The sequence below is a fragment of the Scyliorhinus torazame genome, chromosome 24, assembly GCF_047496885.1.
Source record: "Scyliorhinus torazame isolate Kashiwa2021f chromosome 24, sScyTor2.1, whole genome shotgun sequence".
NCBI lineage: Eukaryota > Metazoa > Chordata > Chondrichthyes > Carcharhiniformes > Scyliorhinidae > Scyliorhinus > Scyliorhinus torazame.
The window spans coordinates 30,554,412-30,561,823 of record NC_092730.1 but is presented as its reverse complement, the minus strand read 5'-3'; the positions used below and the strand labels follow the sequence as shown (position 1 = coordinate 30,561,823).

General features: G+C 45.8%; 1 non-coding gene across 1 annotated transcript; it reads right to left on the bottom strand.

Annotated features, from left to right (window-relative positions):
- Nucleotides 1-4,803: 4,803 nt before the first annotated feature.
- trnak-cuu (transfer RNA lysine (anticodon CUU)) lies at nucleotides 4,804-4,876 on the bottom strand. Its single transcript has one exon. It is a non-coding gene; the product is annotated as a tRNA-Lys (tRNA).
- Nucleotides 4,877-7,412: the final 2,536 nt, after the last annotated feature.

Below are 7,412 nucleotides of genomic sequence, written 5' to 3'. Positions count from 1 at the left end.
CACAGCAGAGTGTGCAGTTTCACTTTAGAGAGCACGGTTACACAGCATAGAGCACAGTTACACAGCAGGCAGCACAGTTACACAGCAGAGAGCATGGTTACACAGCAGAGAGCACGGTTACACAGCAGAGAGCACAGTTACACAGCAGAGTGTGCAGTTTCACTTTAGAGAGCACGGTTACGCAGCAGGGAGCACAGTTACACAGCAGAGAGCAGTTACACAGCAGAGAGTACAGTTACACAGCAGAGAGCACAGTTACACAGCAGAGAGATCAGTTACACAGAAGAGGGCACAGTTACACAGCAGAGAGCACAGTTACACAGCAGAGTGTTCAGTTACACAGCAGAGAGCCCAGTTACACACCTGAGAGAACAGTTACTCAACAGAGAGCAGAATAACACAGCAGAGAGCACGGTTACACAGCAGAGAGCACAGTTACACAGCAGAGTGTGCAGTTTCACTTTAGAGAGCACGGTTACACAGCAGGGAGCACAGTTACACAGCAGAGAGCAGTTACACAGCAGAGAGTACAGTTACACAGCAGAGAGCACAGTTACACAGCAGAGTGTTCAGTTACACAGCAGAGAGATCAGTTACACAGAAGAGGGCACAGTTACACAGCAGAGTGTTCAGTTACACAGCAGAGAGCCCAGTTACATACCTGAGAGAACAGTTACACAACAGAGAGCAGAATAACACAGCAGAGAGCACAGTTACACAGCAGGATATATATTTACAAACGGGGCCTATCATTGTGAAACAGAAAACACATTTTACTAAATAGCTAGTTTTCCCATCTTAGTATCTTGCTGGTTTACTCGGCACCTTTTCTGTGTGTCATTGTGTGTGTGTCCTGATAGTCTCTTCCTGCTTTTCGGTGTGTCTTCCAGTGTCCTCTGTCTGTTACAGCCGTGCTGATGTTCCGTGTTATTGTCCTGCCAGAGTGAGCTTCACAACACGTGGGTTCTTGATTGAAGGAAAACATGGAAGAAGTGAATAGTTATCTGGCTGGCACAGAACAGCAATTGCGAACACTTTAGATGTAAGGAGCAGAGTGGCGCAGTGGAAGTGGAAGCGCCCATAACCCAGAGGTGCGTGGATCGAAACCATCCTCTGCTGTTTCTATTCTCACTCACACCAAAAATAAACAAGTCGCTGTTTCCCAGCACACCCGCATTTTCTTTTCAGTAAATTAGAATCAAAGTGTTGCTTCCAGTTGATCCGGAAATTTGTCCTGGGAATGAAGCAGACAGCATTACATCACTGTGAAGCTCAAAGTAACAAAATAGGGAAGCTCTTCAATCGACTCTCTCGACGGGAAACAGAGTCCTGTTCCTGTGGTGTGTGAGTATTATTGGTGCCAATATCACATCTCCACTGATTGGAATGGGTTATGATTTATTAACACAGTCATGGCATTTGGTAAAGATAGAACCAGGAGTTTTTCAATGTTTGAAAATCCTTTAACAGCGAGAAGAGGAAAAGTTTATGTAATAACTTCCAGGAATACCCCACAGAGGGGCAATACGGATATTTAACAATATCCAATAATAAACACGGAGATCCCAGTTTCCCTCTCGGACGGATGCGGACAATCCAACCAGACTATTTACTACAAGAGAAGAGGAATTTTACCCGGAGTCCTCCCTCCAGCCTCTTCTTCCAGCTCTCTTTCTCTGTGTGAAACCCACGACATCACGCAAACGCTTCCGATCAAACCATTATTGCGATGACCGGGAATCGAACCCGTGTTAATTACTTGGAAGGCAACGACGCTCATCACTATACCACCATCACTCACTGACGGACGTGGAGTCCTTTTGATGCTTTGCATTAGTTTGATAAATTGTTTCGTAAAAGCCTTCTTACTATATTTATGTTATTTCACTCCAATTTAAAATGCTCCTGAATGAAAGTGTCCGTGTCGCACGGCTCCCGCTCAGCCAGGAGATGGCACCAGTCCACAATAAATGTATTTATGCAATTTATTTCTGATGTTCTGTGTGTCATTACATAGGACACTGATTCTGGCCTGAGACCTCACCTTGTCCTTGTAGCCTGATGCTGTCGTTTACACCCTGGTTAAGTAATCATAGAATCCCTCCAGTGCAGAAGGAGGCCATTCGGCCCATCGTGTCTGCACCGACCTTCGGAAGGTGCACCCCGACTCGGCCCAATTCGACCCGAACCGTTTGGATCCATCAGTTCGCAGTGTCCTCTGGAGGCGTGAGTTCGAATCCCACTGCTGACATTGACATTGATTCTCAGCTGTGATAAAGAGTGAAGTCCGGGTTCAAATCGCGGACTCGTCATGCAAAGCGCTTTAATATCTGTACCATCTTTGTGGTGTCATTGACTGAAAGCGGGAGTTGGTTTGAGCTCCAGGGAAGTTATTGCCGCGAATATATCACCGCAGAACACGTGAAGAAACGGACACGACATTTAAAGGTCGTTTGATCATGCTGTGGGACTCTGAATTTATCCTCAGATATCAAGTAAAACAAACGCACGCTTATGCATGCAGGTAGCTGGCTGAATGCAATGGCTGTATGTAACCCCGAAAGACCTTTGATTTATTTGCTGAACAAGAATCTCTCCATCAAAAATAATCAATGTGCCGCTTCCGTCGCCTTCTGAGGCAGAGTTCCAAAGTCGCACAACTCTCTGAGAGGGAGAAATTTCCCCATCTACGTCCGAAAAGGGCGACATCCTGGTTTTTAACTGCCCAGTAGTTCTGGTCTCACCCACAAGCAGCGACATCCTTTCCACGTGACGCAAGGCGGGATTCCAACCTGGGCCCTGAAGACGTGAAGCATCTGTGCCAACCATTGTGCCCAAACAGTTCATTCACAACTCAATATTTGCAGGTAATAACACGGAAGCGCCCAACGTGGGGCTCGAACATACGATCCTGGGATTCAGACTTGACTGACTGAGCTAGCCAAGTCTCCCGATATCTGAAGAAACTGCGCCAAAATTTAAACTGAGCGGGTAAATCTGGAATATCCGGAAAAATTATTTGCATTGTGGCTTTGAACGGAGTCATTTCGGGTACATTCCCACACAGAGAGAAATCCCTGGAACCAACTGCAGGAAAACTCCGTGAGCCTGACGTGATTTGAACTGAACCTTCTGATTTGGAGTTAGACGCGCTCCCGTTGCGCCACAAGCCCAAGGGCTGCGCATTTAGTATTTCTCCTCATAGATTTATGTTTATTTACATTTTGACCATATTCTGTAAATTAGCAGCTGTGCGAAAGAAACGCAAAGAAGTCAGATTGAGGGACATTAAAGGGCCCTGAAGTGAAGCAGCTGTACCACGTGGTTAAGGTGATGCCCAATAATCCATTGTGCTCTGTACACGTGGCTTCAAATCCCATCCTCGTCTGTCACGTGTCTGTTGTGTCTCTGTTTGGTCCCCTCCATGAGGGTGAAGTAAAAATTAACGACCATTGAGGAGTTACTGGTACCCGAGGCTTGATTGGAATGTTGGTTTTAAAGGTTTATCATGAAATCTAGAGATTAAAACCCGGGAAAGTGGACACGAGGATTATCATGAAATCATTAAAATGTAAAAGGAGGCCATTCTGCCCATCGACTCGGGACCGACACACTGAAGGAGACCCTATGTCCCCATCACATCCCTGTAACACCACCCAACTTTCTGAACACTAAGGCGCAATTTAGCATGGACACTCCGCCTACCCGCACACATTTGGACTGTGCGAGGAAAGCGCAGCACCCGGAGGAAACCCACACAGACACGAGAGAAAGTACAAACTCCACACAGTCAGTGACCAAAGGCTGGAATTGAATCCGGATCGCTGGCGCTGTGAGGTAGCCACTGTGACGACGTGCACCTTATGAGATTATAACACGCCATACGATATAAGATCAACCAAGATCTCATTGCAATACGGAGCATATTCGATGGGCTGAATGGCCTACTCTGCTCCTACGTCTTGTGCCCAGACATTGTGCAATATTCTGCTATTTGTAAAACCCTTGTTAAAACAACATCTGCACCACAGACTCCGAGTTCCGACTGCGTCTGGTTATGTGGCGCAGAGAAGGTGATTGTGGAATACATGTCGTACCCATCCAACTCTGCTACTCACCTGACTGAGATTTGTTCTGTATCTGTAAATCACAGGTAGTATTCGCGAGTGGAGGGAACACTCTGCACCTCAGTCTCTGGAACAGTTTGTGAGAGCGGAATTCCTTCAATATGAGTCAATGCCTGGGACTGTATGTGAGGGTGGGATTCAGTCTCTATTAGACATTGGTACTGAATGTCAGGGTGGAAATCTTTCTGTATCTATCAATCACAATTATTGTTTGGGAAAAGTGAGATTAATATGTAACATCAGCACGGCTGTAACAGACAAAGACACACAGAAAAGCAAGAAGAGATTATGAGGCCACACCCCCAATGACACACAGAAAATGTGCCGAGCAAACCAGCAAGATACTGAGATGGAAAAACTGGTTATTTACGAAAATGTGTTTTCTGCTGCACACATATAGGCCCTGTTTGTAAATGTATATCCTGCTGTGTAACTGTCGTGGAACCGTGACTCTGCCGGTGACAGATCTTCACTGTGGTTGTGTCAAATCATTCCCTGTTGTGCAATGTGTTCCCGGTTGTGGAAATCCGTCTGAAGCAGAACCTTTCTCCGCCGTTACTGAGACGAAATTTCAATTCCAGATTTATTACATCTTGCCACCAAGGGTTAGTTCAGGCCTCGAGATTCACAGTCCAGCGACATAACCTTGTGTTCCTTTCAGAAAACAACATAGGCGCGCCCAACGTGGGGCTCGAACCAACGGCCCTGGGATTAAGAATCCCATGCTCTACCGACTGAGCTAGACAGGCTAGTGCAGCAATGCCTCCTAAACCTCCTCATGTAGAGAGTAGCTGCAGTGCTCATTCGGAGGGGCCGAGTTGACTCGTTGGGCCGAATGGCCTCCTTCTGCGCTGGACATTCTACGATTCGTTGATACAAGGATGTTGATGCGGTGGAGTCCTTCTGCCATACTGCCCACTCCTGACACCATGTAGAAATGCTGCTCTCTCAATGACTGGCGACCAAGGAGTTGGAATAAAAAATATTTAATAGTTGAGCAGCTGCTCCTGGCTTGTGCTCTGACCGCGATCTGGGGAGAACTGCCGGAATCCAGACACGTGATCATGTTAGTTGCCTCATCAGGTCATCATTGACCATTCGGCCTGCACAGGTCTCCCCCTGTGGTGTAATTTCTAGATTTCATCACTTTAATTTTCTTTCAGTCTGTAAAGTGTGGTCCTGTTGCATTTGAATTTCTAATATATTTCCAATGTAACTGATGTTGTTCCACATATTATATAATCAGTGATGTGCAGATGCCGGCGTTGGACTGGGGTGAGCACAGTACGAAGTCTTACAACACCAGGTTAAAGTCCAACAGGTTCAAAGTCCAAATTCACCTGAGGAAGGAGCAGCGCTCCGAAAGCTAGTGACATCGAAACAAACCTGTTGGACTTTAACCTGGTGTTGTAAGACTTCGTACTCGATTTAATCAGTGGAACTGTGCGTTTAGGGAGCTGAGGTTTTCGAGTGTCTCAAGGCTTCTCTCCAAATCTAATTGTCATTTTCCACGAAGATTCAACCCCTCCTCACATAAACCCCGAGGCCCCGTTGATCGTTTGAATGCAATAACTTCCTGGAGTGATTCGAGGCTGGTTTTAGAATGTATTCTATCGAACAAATTACTAATGAATGATAGATTGGGCACAGCTGCGATGTCCAAGTGGTTAGGGCGTTGGGATTGAAATCCCGTGGGGTTTGGCGCGCAGGTTCGAGTCTTCTTCGCAGCGACTATGATTCGAAATGTTTGTTCAACTCCTCGCACAAGCCGCTGACTCGGGAATGAATCGGAATTCCTATTGGTTGTGAATAAACGGTTTGAACGTTAATCGAGTTCAGTCCGATATTTAAATTTTTTTTGGGAAACTGAACGAAATATTAAGATGGTTATTGTTCATTCAGCTGAATGTATTTCTGGGTAAAAAATCGTGGCAGAAATGGAACATATTTTATCTCTCTATCTGTTTCGTTGTTTCTGTCTCTCTCCCTCACTGGTTTTTGTGCTTCTCCGGGGACGGATTGGATACACAGTGAAACTCAGCCCCATCTCACCCCAGCTCTTTTGGACGAATACGTCCTGGTGATGGACGGTCCTGGATCAGTGGAAGAATCGACAAACTATTCCATTCTTGGCTCTGTGAGAAGTTCCATTGCTGGTTGTCAGATGGTTCTGAGATAAAGGGATCGAGAGAGAACGAGGTGACTGCAGTCTGACTCTTACTCTGAAAACCAGTTAGTGCGCCCTTGTAGAAAGTGGATGTGTCTGAGAACAGGAGGAAAGCAGATCATGGGCCTGTGATTGATTTTATTGAGCCGGACCTTGAAAAGTGGAGCAGACTTTTAACCAGTCAGCGCCTGTCTGAGTGCTGGGAAGGAATTACGGCTGACATTGAGACAGTTCAGATTGAATTGTTACAGCAAATCGAATCTTAAGAGGTGTTGGTATATTGTTTTCAGAGAGAATGTCATAATCTCTGAAAAGATCAGTTGCGCTTGTTTTTGTTTTGTTCAGTAATTTGGGGAATCTATTTGTGGCGGGTGCAGTTGGTCAATATCTGTGCCTCTTGCTTGTCCAGCTCCTCGGGCAGCAGCAGCTCCATTCCTATCCAGGTGTGTGGACAGAAACGACAAACCCACAGAATTGTATTCCCGCGGAGGTTCGAAGCCCCGCTCGCAGCGGCTCTGCTCCGGAATATTTACTCAGCTCCATAAACAAACCACTGACCACACAAATGATCGGGGCTCCCATTGCATCTCATTGATGGTTTTCACCCAATTTGGCTGTTTCGGGAATGAAAGCAAAAAATTATCGCGTCTGATAATCAGCATTTTTTAATAAAATACACTAAACATATAAAATAATACTTAATAAATGATACTTAACCAATATTAATCAATATTAATATATTGTCCTGCAACGTTTGGAAGGAAAAGTTCATTCCATCAGATCAGGAAATGTTGGGAATGGACCGGAGTGAAACATTCCCAGACCATGTCCAACATGTTTCTCCTCAGCATGAAAACTCCCCGCGGAAAGGCTGAAACTGTCACTCATTTGATCACATCATGATTGACATCACTCACACCTTAACCATGAGGCCACTGATGAAGTCATGATGGCTTCGAATTTCTCCTAAAATGCCAACTGAATCCACTGACTGGCAACATTTCATTACCCACGTTATATTAGGGGTAGCACGGTAGCATTGTGGATAGCACAATTGCTTCACAGCTCCAGGGTCCCAGGTTCGATTCCGGCTTGGGTCACTGTCTGTGCGGAGTATG